The sequence below is a fragment of the Bacillus rossius genome, chromosome 7 (assembly GCF_032445375.1).
Source record: "Bacillus rossius redtenbacheri isolate Brsri chromosome 7, Brsri_v3, whole genome shotgun sequence".
Classification (NCBI taxonomy): domain Eukaryota; kingdom Metazoa; phylum Arthropoda; class Insecta; order Phasmatodea; family Bacillidae; genus Bacillus; species Bacillus rossius.
In genome coordinates, this window is record NC_086335.1 from 21,883,070 (window position 1) to 21,900,060 (window position 16,991).

Sequence of the window (16,991 nt, forward strand, 5' to 3'; positions counted from 1 at the left end):
CACAAGATGTACTGCAACCTGCAAGGTTTCCAGAGCCAAAACGGATTCGTGCTCAAGGAAATTGGCGTCACTCACGACGGCCGGACTCGAACCCGCAGCTTCCGACCCCCGTATCCTTGGAAACTACTAGACGAAAAAAGTAAACGGTCGAACGAATGGCTATGTAAATATTATCACGGACTAGAGTGGGACGAAGGAAAAATTCCGTACCACCAAGTGAAAAACACTATTGAAGATTTACTAGTTCAAAACGAAATAATCTACGTTGCCGGACCTGAACAGAAGAAATGTCTACGAGAACTGTGTGACGACGGAGCAGCTGAAATTGTAGATATACAGACCGACTACGGCTGTCCTTCCCTGCGCAAGCTTAGTGCAATATACGACGTGCAGCTACGTGACAAGTTTGAACGTGTCTGTGCCTGTACAAACTCGCAGTTAATGCAGAAATGGCACACACAGTGTTAGTAGGAGCCTGCATATATAAATGTCGTACCTACGTACGTGTCTTCAGTTGACGTTCGGCCTGCAAGAAGATGCTTACGTTTCATCCTGCTAACGTGTACGTATGCGCAAGACCTAGCTTTAGCAGTGTCGAGTACAGCTACTGGGATTCCGGGTATCTACGTACATATACAGAAACCTGTGATGGAGGCGCTCAGCATTGGCGGTTTGCGCACTTTCCTGTGTCCTACGAACCGACTCAGCAGCTGGTAGATTGTTGCGAACCTGGAAACTGCGCCGTCTATCACATGAGACCACACACAATCCTTCCTGCTAGCATCGCTGAGGTAGTCGCCTCGTCTGCATGTGCAACACCAAACATGGACGTGTTGCAACCTGTTGCGACCTGTGATGCTTCTACGCAGACGCCCAAACGGTGTGCGTCTCGTCGTAGCAGTTCAGGCAGTGAATCTGTCCCAACTAGCACTGAGCCAAAGCCCAGGCCTAGACGTGGTCACAGACGTCATCGACCATGTCTTGTCGGAGTTGTCGACGTCGCAGATGATGACCAGCTGGAAACCTGTGTTCCTGATCCCGTGACCGGCGAACCAGTTGGAACCGGAGTCAACGAACCAGTTGGAACCGGAGTCGACGAGTCAGTTCGTGCGGCATTAAAGACTTTGCTTGTGAAAATGCTTGAATCCTTAACCTAATATGTATTTGTGTACTTTTTATAAATAAATGTGTAAAACTTGAACTCGTGTGTTTTTTATTTCTACAATTTTTAGGTACCTAATAAAAATTTTTTCAAAACAGTCAATATTTTGTCTCATGTAGTATACCGGTAGACAACGGGTATATAAGCGAGGTTCAGACGACTGGACCCGCAGTTCACCTCTGGCCGCGGTGCAGTACGGACGTGCTCTCTCCATTAAGTTTCGTGAGATTTAGTTATGTCGACCGGAATAGAATGTTTACCGACAGCAGCGGGGACCTCGATGTCAGCAACGATGATGGAGTCGGAGATCCCGATACCATTTGCAGAGGAGACCACGGCAGCGGAGAGCTCAATGGCTGAGGTGTCGACAGCTGTGAAGATCCCGATACCTGCTGCAGAGGAGACAACGATACGTGCAGTTCCACCATCAGCTGAAGTTTCACCATCTGCATTCCAGACATCAATTAATTAAGAGCATACATCGCATCAATGCAAATATTGTGGCGCAACATTTACTTTCACTTCAAATGCGCGCAGACATGAAAGAAGCAGCTGTCAGAATAATGCTCAAAGAATACTGTTTCAGTGTAATAAGTGCAATAAACTAATTTCACGTCTTGATAGCTTACATCATCATTATAAAAAATGCTCCGAGAAGTATAATGAACATGGTTATTGATTTGACTCATGTGTTGAACAAGCAAATGAGAATATATAAGTGAGACCCCAGGTGATATGTACTTCAGTCTGTCTCTGACTGCGGTGATGAACGGCTCGGATAGTTAGACTTGTATAACATAATAGACGAAAATCTAGCTATTCTTGAGAACTCGATGGCATCATTACCAGTATCAACACCAACCTGGATCGAAGGTCTACCATCATCAGTGCAGAGCACGATGACAACGACGTCTACAGCTACACCTGCTCTCTCAGCACAGCAGGAGGTTTCGACGCGTGCAACATCTTCTGCAGAGCAGACCTCAACGGCTTCAGAAGTTAACATGTCAGCAGTGTTACAATGGTTGTCAACAATTCCAGTGGCATTGATGAAGGAAGGAGCATCCAACGGTGTTCCATCACCCGACTGCACATACTGCGAGAAGATCAAAAACTTGAAATTACGTGATTATGTAATACACAATAAATTGTAGTAGTAACTCTGAACGCATTAAATATCAGTGCAACAGGTGTTTAAGCAAGTTTATACACTATGGAAGATTAAAACGGCACCTCAGGAATTGTAATAGACTAGGTATACATTCATCAGAATCAAGCTGTATATTTTGTAACAAAACATTAGCAACTGTTCGAAGTGCAAAACAACATGAAATATATCACTGTCCTTTTAATGAAGTCGATAATTCGTCTTTGTGTGAAAATTGTGGTGTACCAATATGTCGACCTGATAGACTGAATAGACATTTCAAGTCATGTAAAGGACTTAGTCCATACAATAAGAAGACTGTTTGAATCGAGAAATCCACAAGACTTTAGTAATTTGTCAGTGTATTTTTTTTGTACTTGTAGTAGTGTAGTATGTATGTAATAAAAGTTTTTTTAAAAGAAATTGTGGTGTTTTTTATTTTCTCAAACCTGTCACTTTAGTGGTACTTTTTTAAAATATTAAAGTTGGTTTGTATCGGCTAGGGGATCGAACCAAGGCCGGGAATCGATATAATCAATCAGAATTCTAATAAGTTAATTTTTTGATGAATTTTGGAATTATTCCCGATTTTCTAGCTAAATAATCACGGATTTTCAAGATGGCGGCCAAATGACAAGATGGCGGGTGTCACAGTAGTAAATGATTACTGCACTCTAGCGGGTAAGAATTAAACTAACATGGCGTCAGCGCACTCTAGCCGACGATACAATGATGATGGCTTCCAGCAGACGAAGAAAAGATGGCGGACATGACGTCATACTAGATGATGTTATATATGCTTTGAAAAAAAAAAGTGGGGGGGGGGGCAGTCTGCCTGCAGCCACTGTGAGGAAGGATCGGTCACCATTTTCATTTTTTTGCATTCGTCGGGTTCGAACCGAGGACTCTGAGCTCCGTGTCGTTAATGTATGTTTTGGAAATATTTTTATTAAAATTTTATTATTTGAATTTTTTTTTATTAAAATCGGATAATAAATAAAAAAGTTAAAGATGGCGACCGTAGCGGAAAATGCAACGGTGACGACATAATCCAAGATGGCGGTCATGGTATCCTTTTTCCTAGAAATGGCTTAACTGAGGCTTGAGTTAAGGATGCTTAAGCCAGTTTTAGGAATTTTCAGCCGCTGGGATTTTTAAGGACTAAAAACGGGAATTTTTCCCTCGAAACGGGAAATTTTTCCCTCGAAAAGAGAAATTTTTTATTTGTGGAATTTTTTGAGATTTTTTGGTGGAACTTTTTTTCCTCAGAAATGGAAATTTTGGCGAATTTTGAGGAATTTTGGGCAAATTTTGCCCAATTTTGGCGGATTTTGGCGATTTTTGAGGATCAAATTCAAGGTCAAGGTCAAAGGTCAAGGTCACAAACATCCAAGATGGCCGCCGTGACGTCACAATCCAAGATGGTGGAGCCGGCTCTCGGCTCCACCGCCTGAGGCCTGATCTAGGAAATACATTTACATACTACTATTATTCAATTTTATTCATAAAAGTCATTTCATCAATGTTTTGTTATGACGTCACATTAAACTATCGTCCGTAAACCGACTTTACAGACACCCAATTTTTATCCTATACTCCTTGGTACAAACGTGGGAATAATTGTTGTGTATAATCAAAGTTCTCAGGGTAAGTAGAGGAACGTCTTTAAGCTTCGGCCACACAGAAAGCTATGCTATGTTCGCTATGTCCGCTATGCTGCGCGAGGTGGCCACACAGAATAATGTAGTTTGCGATGTCGGCGAGATGCTTGCCGTGGGATTCGAGTGATGATTCCGACGAGGATGATATTCTGTTGGTTCTCACAGTATGCAATCGAAAAAAGAAATGGGTTCATGAAGTGAATCTCAAAAGAAATGAATTTGGTGAATTTCATCATTTAATGAAGCAGTTGCGTGCGGACGAGGCCAAATTTTTAAATTAAAAAATTGTTTGAGTGATGAAGTAAGAAATTAATTAAAGATATTTTAATAAATCCAATTGCCTTGTCCACGTCCACTCAAAATCATAAATCATGCTCGAAGATCGACAATACAAAAAAGGAATAAAAAATTAACTCGCAATATAGGCCCAGACAACACAGTTTTTTCAAAACAGCCCAATTTGCTGAAGTCTAAAAGGTGATGAAGGAGAAGAAATGCAGGTAATAGTTCCAGAAAGTTTTGTCTTCTGTTAAATACAAAAATATGCACATTTAAATCAATATAGACTATATAAGTTGGTTGTACATGGAAGTTGCAAATAATAAAACTAGGAACCTTAACATTTTCTGTACTTCGTGTACAGTGTACTGTGTTACACTTTTTTTTTATCCTACTATAGTAATAGTATGTATTGTTTTTCAGTTCAGTTTGAATTTCATACGCCTGTTAGACTGTGCCAAAATGTCTAATATTTTGTCTGGTGACACTTGGATTTCCCTGTGAACATTTAAAAGTGCCAAGCCATTTAGTCTTTCTTCCCCTGTTGTGTTCCGAAGATAGCTTTTTCTGCGTCGTAGTGTAGAGAATGACCCCTCACTGGTGCTTGTTGAAATAGGCAATGCAGCTAGTATCTTCAAGAGACGGTTAGTTACCGGGAAAACGTCTTTATTACATTCGAAATAGTAGTCAATGACATTTTTAGGCTTTTCTGAAAGCTGCGCAATGTGACGGTACCAAAGCTTCAATTCGCCTGCTGCTATTGTGGATGAACTACTCTGCATGTCCTCTTCATAAAATGTGGTCAGCTTTTTCATGCTGCTCAGCTTTTGTTCTGTTGAAGTTGATTTTCCATCTGGTAATAAACATACAAAGCTGCTCAGTATTTCTTTATATGTTAAGAACCGTTGGTTCAATTAAATACAAAATAAGTCTAAAAAGGGGATAAATACATTAATTCTAAAATATTCTTCCACCGATATCACTTCGACATTGCATCTGTGTATCTGGCGACCAGTTATGCGAGGCATGGACATTTCTACCCCAAATTTCTCTGCCATTCCGGATGCTGAATTGTATATATTTTTGAATTCAGTTTCAGCTTTTCCTTGTAAAGACTGTAATTCTTCATCCACAAGAGATACCAAGTTGACTGCAGCAGCCAGGTCTGTGTCCTTTGTTTGAAGAAAACGGCACAAGGAAAGACTGATGGAAAAAACTATTGCAAGAACTTGTAAACAAATCAAAAATGTTGGTTGCTCAATAGCACAGCGAAGTTGTAATGCCATTGAAGCTGTGTCCGCATCAGTCCAATTTGTGATTTCTCCAAGACATCGTGATTAGCAGTCAGCATTTCCGCTAGTAAAATTATAGCATCATGTCTCTCAACCCATCGGGTTGGACACATCTTCTTTAATCTTGTAGCTTTTGACTGGGGGCAGAGTTTGTATATAGACTGCTCTAGCACACAACTACGCTTGGCAGTGTTAAAGAAAGTACATATGTTGGTAGCTGTATCAAGGAAATTTCTTATAGGAGTAACCGTAGGCTACATGATGCACTTATAGCCAAATTTAGACTGTGAGCAGCACAGTGAACGTATAAAGCACACGGTGCTTCTCAAATACACATGCCTGTACTCCATTAAATTTTACACTCATTACAGAAGCCCCGTCATATCCTTGGCCTCTCAGATACTGTTCTTTCACTCCAATTTTTTCCAGAGAACTCAGTAAAACATTAGCCAGGTTTTTTCCAGTAACATCACTTACTTCCACAGACTGAATAAAATCTTCCCTTACTTTGTTTTCTAAATCATAAATATACCTCACTCCTATGCTAAACTGTTCAGTTGTGGATATATCTGTAGTTTCATCAGCTAAAAATGTAAAGCCCTCAGCTCAATTAACCATACTTACTAAATTATGCAAAACAAAATCATTACAAGAACTTACAACTTCGTTCTGAAATGCTGGGGACAAGTACAAGGCATTTTTTTTTAGCCCTTTCTCGAGGTGAGTTTTGAGAGATGTGTCCCCGCCTTCTATTCGGAAACGCAGGAGAGCGTGAACATTTCCATCATAGTCCACATTATCCTCTGAAAGTGTAAGCGGACCACAATCTCTATGCCCCCTTAATTATATTCCCTGCCGTCCACAACATAGTATAGTACTTATGATAGGCAACACAGCTTTTCTGTTTTCTGTGATTTGGTTTTCCAAAACAGAATTTTGCAACAAATAAACCCGTTTTTGCTTTCCTTTAGCAACTAAAAGCAAATTTTCTGCTTTCAAGACACACTGTTTGTGGTATTCTGTACTTCCATGCAAAAAGAACTGTTCTACAGCATCTTTCCAACGTCTAAATGGCTTCTTGACTAGTACGCCTAAAGCTTGGTATAAGCTTGGTTAGAACCCCTAACCCCCCCCCCCCCCTCTTTGCTACGCCACTGGTATCGGTACAATGGATTAAAATAAATATTACAACACTGATTTATTTACTTTATACGAATACAATAAATACATGTTACATTCAAAGACAAATATCACCTATTTCTATTATTTTATTGAATAAGTTATTAGGCCTATATCTAGAATTTTAAGTAGCAAGAAGTTTTCGAAAAATTGTATTATGACGACAAATGTGTTGAGTATATTACAAAATTCAAGCCGCAGTGATTGAGATCATATACTTAAAATATATATTAATCAACAATTAGGAAACATTATATATTAATAATAAAACGTTTTCTTCGGGTAAAATATTAAATTCTTTATTTTCAGTTTAAAATTCATGCCGTGGTTTTTACACAAAATAATTCCATTCTAATTGGGTGCATTTCATCAATATCAAACAACTTTCCTATCCTATCATGTAGTAAATTCTGGCTATGCCAGTAGTAGGCTCCTAAACCTATAATTTAGATTTTATTATTTATTATTTCGTTTCAGATCACACCTAAAAAATATCAGAATACGGATGTGGAGTGAAGACTGTTTACAGGAAGCAGTTAAGGTTGTAAATGAAGAATGTGTAGTGGGTAGAAGTTGAGGCGGCTACCGCAATGTTTTTTTCACGAATTGGATTCAAGTTCCAGAGTAGGATGCGAGTTCAGGATTTTCCACGTCCATTGATTCTATATTCGATGCTCTGTTATCGCTGGGCTGGGCCGATGTAGACGGCTGCAGCGTTCGAGGCTCGTATTGAGTCGTGCGCGCTCGCCACTCCGGGCTGCCTGGGCCAAGTCTATTGCATTTATCTGGGCTTCTTTCTTTCTTAATCCATAGAGCCGACATCTCTCTGCATCAGGAAGTCTATGTCGCCAGTTTTAAATGGGTGTCACTCGTTGCTTCTTCGATTTATTCAATTTTGTTTTGGGCATTATTCCTTGCTGCTTGCGTAAAAAAATATTGTGCACAAAATATTGAAGTATTTTTTTTTTTAGAAAACGTTGTTTACACTTTAAAGTAAATAATAAAAGTTCTTTGGAGCAAATCGACGAAGTACTTTCGTTGCTAGCTCGCTTGCAACTGAATGCTAGCTGCGCCTACTACGAATTTTTACTCAGAGCGACCACGCCTTATGCCGGGCACACATGTCCGCACCGTGTCCGTACCGCACATTCCCCCCGCAATCCCTCTCTCCACCATCTTGGATTGTGACGTCACGGTGGCAATATTGGAAGACCTTGACTTTTGACCTTGACCTTGGCGGCCATATTGGATCTGCCATCTTGGATGACATCATCGCCGCCATTTATTTCGCGAAAATTCAGCTATTTTGAATTATGACGTCACCATTGCAATTTTCGTTACGGCTGCCATCTTTAACATCTTTATTTATTATCCGATTTTAATGAAATAAATCCTAAAATTTATAAAAAATTTCAATGAATAAAATTTTAATAAAAATATTTATAAAACACATACCTACGACATGGAGCTCGGAGTCCTTGGTTCGAACCTGGTGAGGGCAAAAAAATAATAAAAAAAGGTGACTGATCCTTTCCTCATGGTGGCTGCTGGCAGACTTACCCCCCACCACTTTGTTCATAGCATATATATCGTCAGTAAGTATGATGTGATGTCCGCCATCTTGGAAAACCTTAATTTTAATGCTATAAAATCGGGAAAATTTTGAATAATTATAAAAAATATTTATTAATTAAATTTTAATAAAAATCTTAAAAAAACACCGTTGCACTTTTTGTTACGGTCACCATCTTGGAAAACTATAATTTTTATGCTAGAAATTTGTGAAAAAATTCAAATATTATAATAAAATTTTATTAATCACATTTTAATAATATACTATTTAAAAACACGCTTACGCCTTGAAGTCCTCGGTTCGAACCCGATAAGAGCAAAAATAATAAATGTGGATAGATCCTTCTTCCATGGAAGCCACCTGCCGACTGACCTCCCACCACCAATACCAAGGTATATATCATCAGCTGGACGCCGCGGCGAGTAGCGCCGGCGCCGCCCACTGCCCTGTCACGCCACGCCTCGCAGCTAGTACAGCACGTGTAGCGCGGACACTCCATTCTGTTCAACTGCCGCATTTGACCTTCTGTTCGCGCTTCACATCATCGATAACTTTACACACTTTACACCAAGAGTTTTAAAATACGAAAAATGCACCAAGGAAAATAAATGATTCATGGTATGACTAAACAGTATGTCTCGATGCCAGTATTCAATGTAGGCATGTAGTAAATGGTAAAAAACGTGTTTCAATTCTGTACGTGGAAAACAGGACTTTTTTTTTTTCGTTAGCACGTGGATGTAGTAGTACTGATATTTATAGGGGTTAGTAACATTTAATTTCCCAAACATAACTTTGGTAGATGGAAGAAAAGCGATCACTGTTGTTTAGTCTTCTTTGTGGTATTACACACACTACATATCAATCTCACGCATATTCCACAATAATCCCGACCGCTGTGTGAGGTTCCCTACAGCAGTCACGCCGGTCACAAACACCTCGTCAAGTCGTCTGAAGCTACGGCCACACAGAGCGCTATGCTCGCTATGTTCGCGATGTTCGCTACGCGAGTTAAATATAGCCAGCTGCATCTCAGGTGGCACTGGCCACACCAAGCTGTGTTTGCTATGCTATCTGCGTGCTCGCTTTGTTGCTATGATATCTGTGCTCGCTTTGTTGGTCACGTTGCCAGGTGTTTGGTTTTCGGCTATTTTTTATAAAACGTCGCTGACTTCGCGCATGAGCAAAATAACAAAAACATCTGTTGTTTTCGCGTATGATTTTGCTGTACATCTGCGTTTATTTAAATTAGGATCATGCAGACGAAACATTTTATTGAAGTATGAAAATATTCATGTTTATGGAATAAATGATGGAAGAATATAGAACGCATGAGATGCAGGACAAAGCCTGGGATGGATTTGATTTGAAGGTAATGATATCAATAGACCTGTATTTGTTCTGAAATAATCCATAAATTAAGTTTGGTACTCACACGCAACTCTGTTTTCAAATGATTAATTTCTCCAAATTAGTTTATTTTTGACGTGACAACTTCTAATAAATCGATGAATGCCGGCTGCACGCACGAAAAAGTGTCCCGTAACGCACATTGTCCCACTACGGATGTGTCCTGTTATGCTCATTGTACGCATGCGTGGCATCTCTCTTCCACTCGATTGGAACAATCATTGATTTGACTTTTCAATCATATTTTCGTCGTTTGAATTATTAATATTACGTAATTTAACGATCGTCCACCGATTTTCAGCACAATCGGTAAGGTTATTAATTTCCCGCCTATCACTATAAGAAATAAACATGGTGGACTACATACGTTTTTAAAACTTCCACAACACAAAACCATATTTGTATAACTATATATATAAAATCTGAAACAACTGTTTCTAATAATATGGTCTCGTGGTCGTGCGGTTAGCATCGCTGACACCATTTCTTTTTAAGTTTACATACTCTGAGAGCCAGCAGAATGTTGTTACGAGCGCGAGAGACCAGACCGCTATGCCAGGTTTGGAGCTGGCTGGCGGCCCTGCACGGCCACTGGCGTAACGCACCATGTCACGTGCCGTCCACTGACGTAAGGCATTTCACGCGCACCTGGCAAGATTACAAGGGTCGTCGCTACCCTCATCCTCCCTTCGCTCCCCACGCATCGTCATTCCCCGGTGCTGTTATATATCGCTGAGCAAACTTGGGAATTCCATGGGCCGCCGCGCGGAGTGGCGTGAATGAGCACCGCCTTTCTGGACTTTTCGGGCATCGGGTCGGCCCGGGATGACGCGACACGTCACAGCCGCTCATCGAGAAGGGCGCCTCAGGTAGTTGAGCAGCGATGCCGGCCTCCGCGGGAGTTCCGTGAGCGAAGGGAAGTGCTACATCGACGAAGAGGGTGAGAGACCCCCTCGAGAGTGGCGCGACGCGGAGTTCGACTGGATCGCGAGAGTGCGGCGACTGAGTGACACAAGACTGTGTGTATGGACAGGCGCGAGGTAAGGGGCGATCCACTGTTGAGCCTAGCTCCAATGAGGAGTGCGAACTGCGGAACCTGGCAGACATTGGGCGACTTGAGAATAAACAATTTTAAGTGCCAGTGATTTGTGTTCAGACATTTTTAAGTACAATTATTTATTATTAACGTAATTAAACTGTAATAAAACTTAATTGGGCTATCCCTTACGAACCCAGTTCTACCCATATATGTCGTTACAATATTATCATCGTCGGAATCATCACTTGAATCCCACAGTATGCGTCTCTCCGACATCGCGAACCAGATTATCGTGCAGCAAACATTGCGAAAATCGCGAACATAACGTAGATTTATGTGTGGCCTCGGCTTTATTTGTTTTGCCGAAATAGTATGTGCAACACTCGATAAAAGTTAAAATAAAATTATGTTTCTCATAGTTAACAGTAATAAAAATTTAGAGTTTTGTAAATTTCAAAATAATTAAAAAAAACTTAATGAGTTAATATGGGAAGTAATATACCGTGGCTGGTTGGGTTTTACTTCTTTATCCAAAGTTAGATTTAGATTACAGCAACTGATAAACTAGCTCACTGCACCCTATAGTGTCCACCGCCTGTTTCAAGTAGCGCCGAGCACACACGAAGGAACGTGAAGAATGGCAACTCAATGCTATAACTAAAGTTCTGTATTTTTTTTAAATCCGGGAACTGTGGAAATAGAGGCAACCGAAAATCCTAAAAGACATTATTTTTTAAAAAGAAAATGTTGGAAAACTTGTTTTTATCTTGTGGTCGTTCATTACTGAGAAATTTAACCATATGTATTATTTTTAAGATCATTTTCGTATTTTGCTAGACGGAACAACCAAAAGACTATTTTAAAATATTTTTTTAAAAAAATTAAAAACTGCATTGCCACAATTTGTCTTGCAAAAAATACACAATTGCAAATTTCTCCTAACCTTACCTATAACACGGTAAAGAAACACCATTCAAATATTAATAATTAATGTTTCATTTAATGCAATGAACTCTGCTTAAACCTGTAAAACGAAAGGGCACAAAAAATTACAAGGTCAGAAAAAAATTAATTTCAAAATAAAATTGTATAAACAAAACCGATATTTTTATCTTGCGAAAACCTGGTCCTAACATGTTTTCAAACATTAAAAGAAAAAAAAATTGTGCCAAATAAAGTGGCTAGTAGGAAATGGAAAAAAAAAAATCATTAAAAATGATTGAGTACGCTAGACACTTTGATCATGGGATAAAATTGCTACTAGTCACCGCCTACAGTCCTATACAAGCCAGCCAAGCAAAGAAATAGCTGCCTGCTGCTTCAGTGCAATAGTCGGCCCTAGTGCCTTCGCATTTCCACACTAGTTAAAACTGCCAAGCTAAAAAAATTTACATCGTCAAGACTTAAATGTATAAGGTAATAAATTTAAACAGAATGTAGGTGTTAATATTTTATCGTGGCCAGTAACAGCTGGGGAGGAAACGCTGCGGTGGAAAAGTGACTGTAATTTACGTGGAAAATTTTCTCGTTAAGCCACCCACTCGCATGCCGCGACCGAGGGTTTTCCTACCGGCGAACTCCGTATCAGCTGAACATGAAGCGGGGAAAGAGTGGGGAAAGAGAAGAGATATGGGCCGGTGAGGGCTCGGAATTGCAAATGGCGCTCGTGCGGCGCGGCGGGGGCCGCGAAGAGCCCCTGTGGGCGGGGACGCAGGCCACCCGCGCAGCGCCGCGGTACAACAGGTGGGCGGCGGGCGGAGCGCGCAGGCGCAGGCGCGGCGCGCTGCCTACTGTCCGGCCGCATCGACCCCGCGGCCAGTCTGCGACCGAGCGAGCGAGGCGACGCACAGGACTCCTTCGACACCCGGCTCTCCCGACACTCCGCAGGTAACCAGTCCTCCGAGACTCGCGCGGAGAACCAGGAAACCTGAGTATCACAAACTAGCCGCTCCCCCACTTGGTCCAGTAAACCCCATACCTGGGTTCAGGACTGGGAGTTGGTGATGTTCCTTTCACCTCCATCCCGCGGAAGGCAATGGCAAACCGCCGCAGAATCGTCCTGCCTTGACGAGCATGGAAGTGACGCAGCTGCCATCACCGTGACGTTGTCTGTGCTCACGACACCCTGTCATGAAGGAAACGACCCATCATCATCATCATAAAACCACCAAATAATTCTTGTAGCTACGGTAGCGTATGTTTGATAAAAAAAAGTGGATATACTTATCCGTATTCTTAATACACATAGCTAGCACACATTTATGGATACATTTGGAAAAAAAATGGGCACACTCTTTTGGAATATATGTACACACGAGTACCCGAACGCACAATGCATCTACGCACATTACCAAATGAGAGTCATGGCATATAAAAGAGTTTCACATAATTTCTATAGTAAGAAAAAATATGGTCTATTTTTCCGTTACAATTTATAATTGTGTTTATTAGGTAACTGGACCAGTGGGTAGTTTAAACAAGAAACCAATTTAAATTGACTATTTAATTTTACTTCATATTTAGTAAATAATAACTGCGATCTCAACGCTGTTTTATTTTTTATGCACTTGAGCATCCTTAGTTAAAGATTTTGTGTTACAGACAAATAATTATGGAAGTAACATAATTATATAACATTACATATGATGATCCGTTCAAACAACTGACGATTAGTTCCACATACATTTATAAATTATTCCTTTTCAATTTTTTTGTTTGAAACATTTAATTGCTGGTACGATGTGATGTGATCTATAGGCAACGCACGTATGTACTGCGATGCAAGTATTGTTCTTGAGTTTAGTATAATTTCTTGGACATGCTTCATTGCAGTTTTGCACTGTTTGTCATAGGAAAAATTCATAAATGCAAAATGCAAAATAAAACAATAATAAATAAAAATAATAAACCCACAGAAAACAAGCCTAAATCAGCTGATTTCAAACAGATTGACCCAACGATGAACACAAACAGGTGTTATGGACAACACAACTACGACTTCACAGACAAATACATTTTAACTTAAACATCAGACAGCAATAGAATTACGTGGAAAACGCAGCAAATATACGAACACAACGATGAAGATAAAGTTACATTATGGCCAGCACAATGATGAAAAAACCGACAAACACAGTAAGTCTCCTGTTGCAAAACAGTTGCGACGTTTTGGGAACTGGCATATGTTCCCGAACAGATCCCGGGGTTGTTGTCTGTCTGCGCTTAATGCTATAGTTGAAACTGTCTCGTCTTTGTAGCCCACTGAGTTCGTTTGAGCTGTTATCATTTTCCATGACTAAATTCCTTCCAGTGAATTCTTGTGCTGTGTGATTTTTAAGTTCAAATGTGTTGGTATGTGCTGTCATCACTGTCATCTACGTAACACCTGTTTAAGTTCATCTTTGGGTTTATCTGTTTGATATCAGCTGATGTTTTCTGTGGGTTTATGTTTTCAATTTTTATTTTTGACGTGACAACGTCTACTAAATCGATGAACGCCGGCTGCACGCACGAAAAAGTGTCCCGTTACGCACATTGTCCCATTACGCTGTGTCCCGTTACGCTCATTGTACGCTTGCGCCGCATCTATCTCTCTTCCACTCGATTGGCCTATGCGTCCGAGGAGAATAAAGACAGCGGCAGCACACAATTTACATCTACACGTGAACTGTTTCGTCGACTGGTTATGAAGTGAAGTGAAAAGTTAATGTGGTTTTCATTGCTTATGATTCAATTTTATTCATAAAAGTATGCAATCATTTCATCAATGTTTTGTTATGACGTAGTCACGTTAAACTATCTTCCGTAAACCGACTTTACAGACAACCAATTTTTTTAATTTTTTAATTTGCTTTTGTGAATTTTTCCCATGATAAACAGTGAGAAACTTTAGTGGCGTATGTCCGAGAACTTGTATTAAATGAGAATTCCCCCTTAAGAGGCCCGCCTCGTCAGGGGTGTATGTGTGTTAGTGAGGCGGGATGATAAGCGCGACACTCGCTGGTATCTCTAAGCGCAAGACTCTGAACTGGCGCGCAGTCTTCTCGTCGTCACAGGATAACTATGAAATTTGAGCGGTGACCGTAACATTATATTGCCGAAAAATGAAGATAAAGGTCCCTTAAGTCCCTTAAGTACTTTCAAGACTCTGTACCGGTTGTTTTACGCCTAAAAATTACTTTGAAAAGATGCGTTTTAGCCATTTCAACTGTTCTAAAAATACGGTTTAAAAACTTAATCCGAAATCAAGAGTACTTTTCGGCCCTCAGCAAACTCTTAAATGCTTTTCGTAAGCAGACCTCACTACGATATCTTGATTATTTTTGTAATCGCGTTGTTTTTCCTGGAGCTCTGCGCATCGTGTGTGTGCCCGGGCAGGCGGAGCCCTTAACGGGTTGTTCTTGAGGCCGTGTGAATGACGCTGCGACCTACGGGACTGTCCTCGGAGAAAGGCCCGCGTCTCCCGTCCCCCGACACGAGTCCTGGGAAGCAGCGAAACAATCTCAAACACAGGTCAAATCGAACCAACAGAGACCCCAGCAGTCAACGGGATAAATTAAAAACATAACGTTAGAACACTACACTGAGTACAACAGCTAGAGCGTGGCTCATCCTCAGTTTGCAGCGTGCAGTTTAGATGAGTATTTTACTCTCTCTCTCTCTCTCTCTCTCCAACGCACGGTGTCTGATGTTATAAACTGTCCCTGTTTCAGTGTGCTCTGTTGCCAGATATACACAAAGAACACAACAGTTTTAGACGGAACTTCATAGTAAAATTATATATATTTAAAGTTTACTTAAAAAACTTTATTCTGCGAAGGAATATTTGTATAAATAATTTTGGGAATACACTTTCCTATTTCATTTTATCAAAAACATTATTATATATTATTCTATTCTTACTTACAAGGGGTTTAAAAAATTGGTTGTCTGTAAAGTCGGTTTACGGACGTCATAACAAAACATTGATGAAATGATTGCATACTTTTATGAATAAAATTGAATCATTTTTATTTTAATAATAAAAGACTAAATACTTGCAATTATACTAGTAATCATATTTTTAAAATGCAAGAATAATTAACCTTTATTGCCAAAATTGTTGTTGTAATAAGCAATGATAACCACATTAACTTTTCACTTCGCTTTATAAACAGTCGACAAAACAGTTCACGTGTAGATGACTTGTAATTAATTTTAAAAACTGGCGTTTAGCTATAAAGTTTTAATAAAATTATAAAAAAGTTTTCATATAAATAAACTATAATCAAATATCTATCATCAATTATATGAATCACCATAATTTTTTAGTCAATTGTAACATAACCTATTATTACTGCACTCGCCGACAACTTAACGGAACACAGCGTAACGGAACAAAATGAGTGTAACGGGACACAGCGTAATGGAACCTCGAGCGTAACGGGACACAGCGTAACGGGACACTTTTTCGTGCGTGCAGCCGGCGTTCATCGATTTATTAGACGTTGTCACGTCAAAAAAAACGGTTGTGAGCTGACGAGGTCGTAGAGGTGTCATGGAGGCCCCAGCCCTGAGCGGGCGGGAGGACGACACTTGTGTTCGTGGGCCAAGCAGCCTCGTGTCCAGGCGGCGGCCAGCAGCAGACCGCCGCGCGTCGACGCTTACAGCGTGCAACGGTACATAAGCGACAGTGATATACTGGACACAAGTTACAATTAACTCAACGAAGAGACGTGCTGACTGAACGATCACTTTTATAATTTGCCTCCTACTGGGACCTGGTAACAGCCGCGCGTATTAGCGGCTCCGTGCTGCTATTTTAATTATCTATTTTTTTTTGTCTTCCCGACGTGCAACAAAGCCGAAGCATAGTCTTACAATATAAAAAATAATAAATGTAGGTTGTTTTCGTTACTCGCCAACGACGTGAAACGCATAAACTTAAATTACCTATAGTTAATATAACGCTCGATAGTAGCGCGGCTGCCAAATATTTTTTGTTTCGCCGTTTCTTTGCGCGCTCTCTTTTGAATTCCTAAGAGTAAGATCTTAATTTGAAAACGGCACATTTCGAAATATAGTTCCGTAACACATTTTCGACACAGTTTCGACGATCCAGAGAGATCACCGCAGATTGGCCAACCAGAAATGATTTCTTCGCCCTGTCACTGTCCCCTGGTGGGACAACAGACAGTGACAGTTCCCACGTCTTACCAGGAACAGTCTTACACGCAGAGGCACAAACATCGCAAAAGAAATTCCTTAATA

General features: G+C 40.4%; 1 protein-coding gene across 2 annotated transcripts in view; it reads left to right on the forward strand.

Annotated features, from left to right (window-relative positions):
* Window positions 1-12,513: 12,513 nt before the first annotated feature.
* LOC134533717 (prohormone-2-like) overlaps window positions 12,514-16,991 on the forward strand; it is a 121,801-nt gene continuing 117,323 nt past the window's right edge. Inside the window, exon 1 of one of the 2 annotated variants that reach the window (XM_063371296.1) lies at window positions 12,514-12,629. The gene's annotated coding sequence lies outside the window, so the exon portion shown is untranslated. The remainder of the gene's footprint in view (window positions 12,630-16,991) is intronic. The other variant, XM_063371297.1, reaches the window with a different exon arrangement.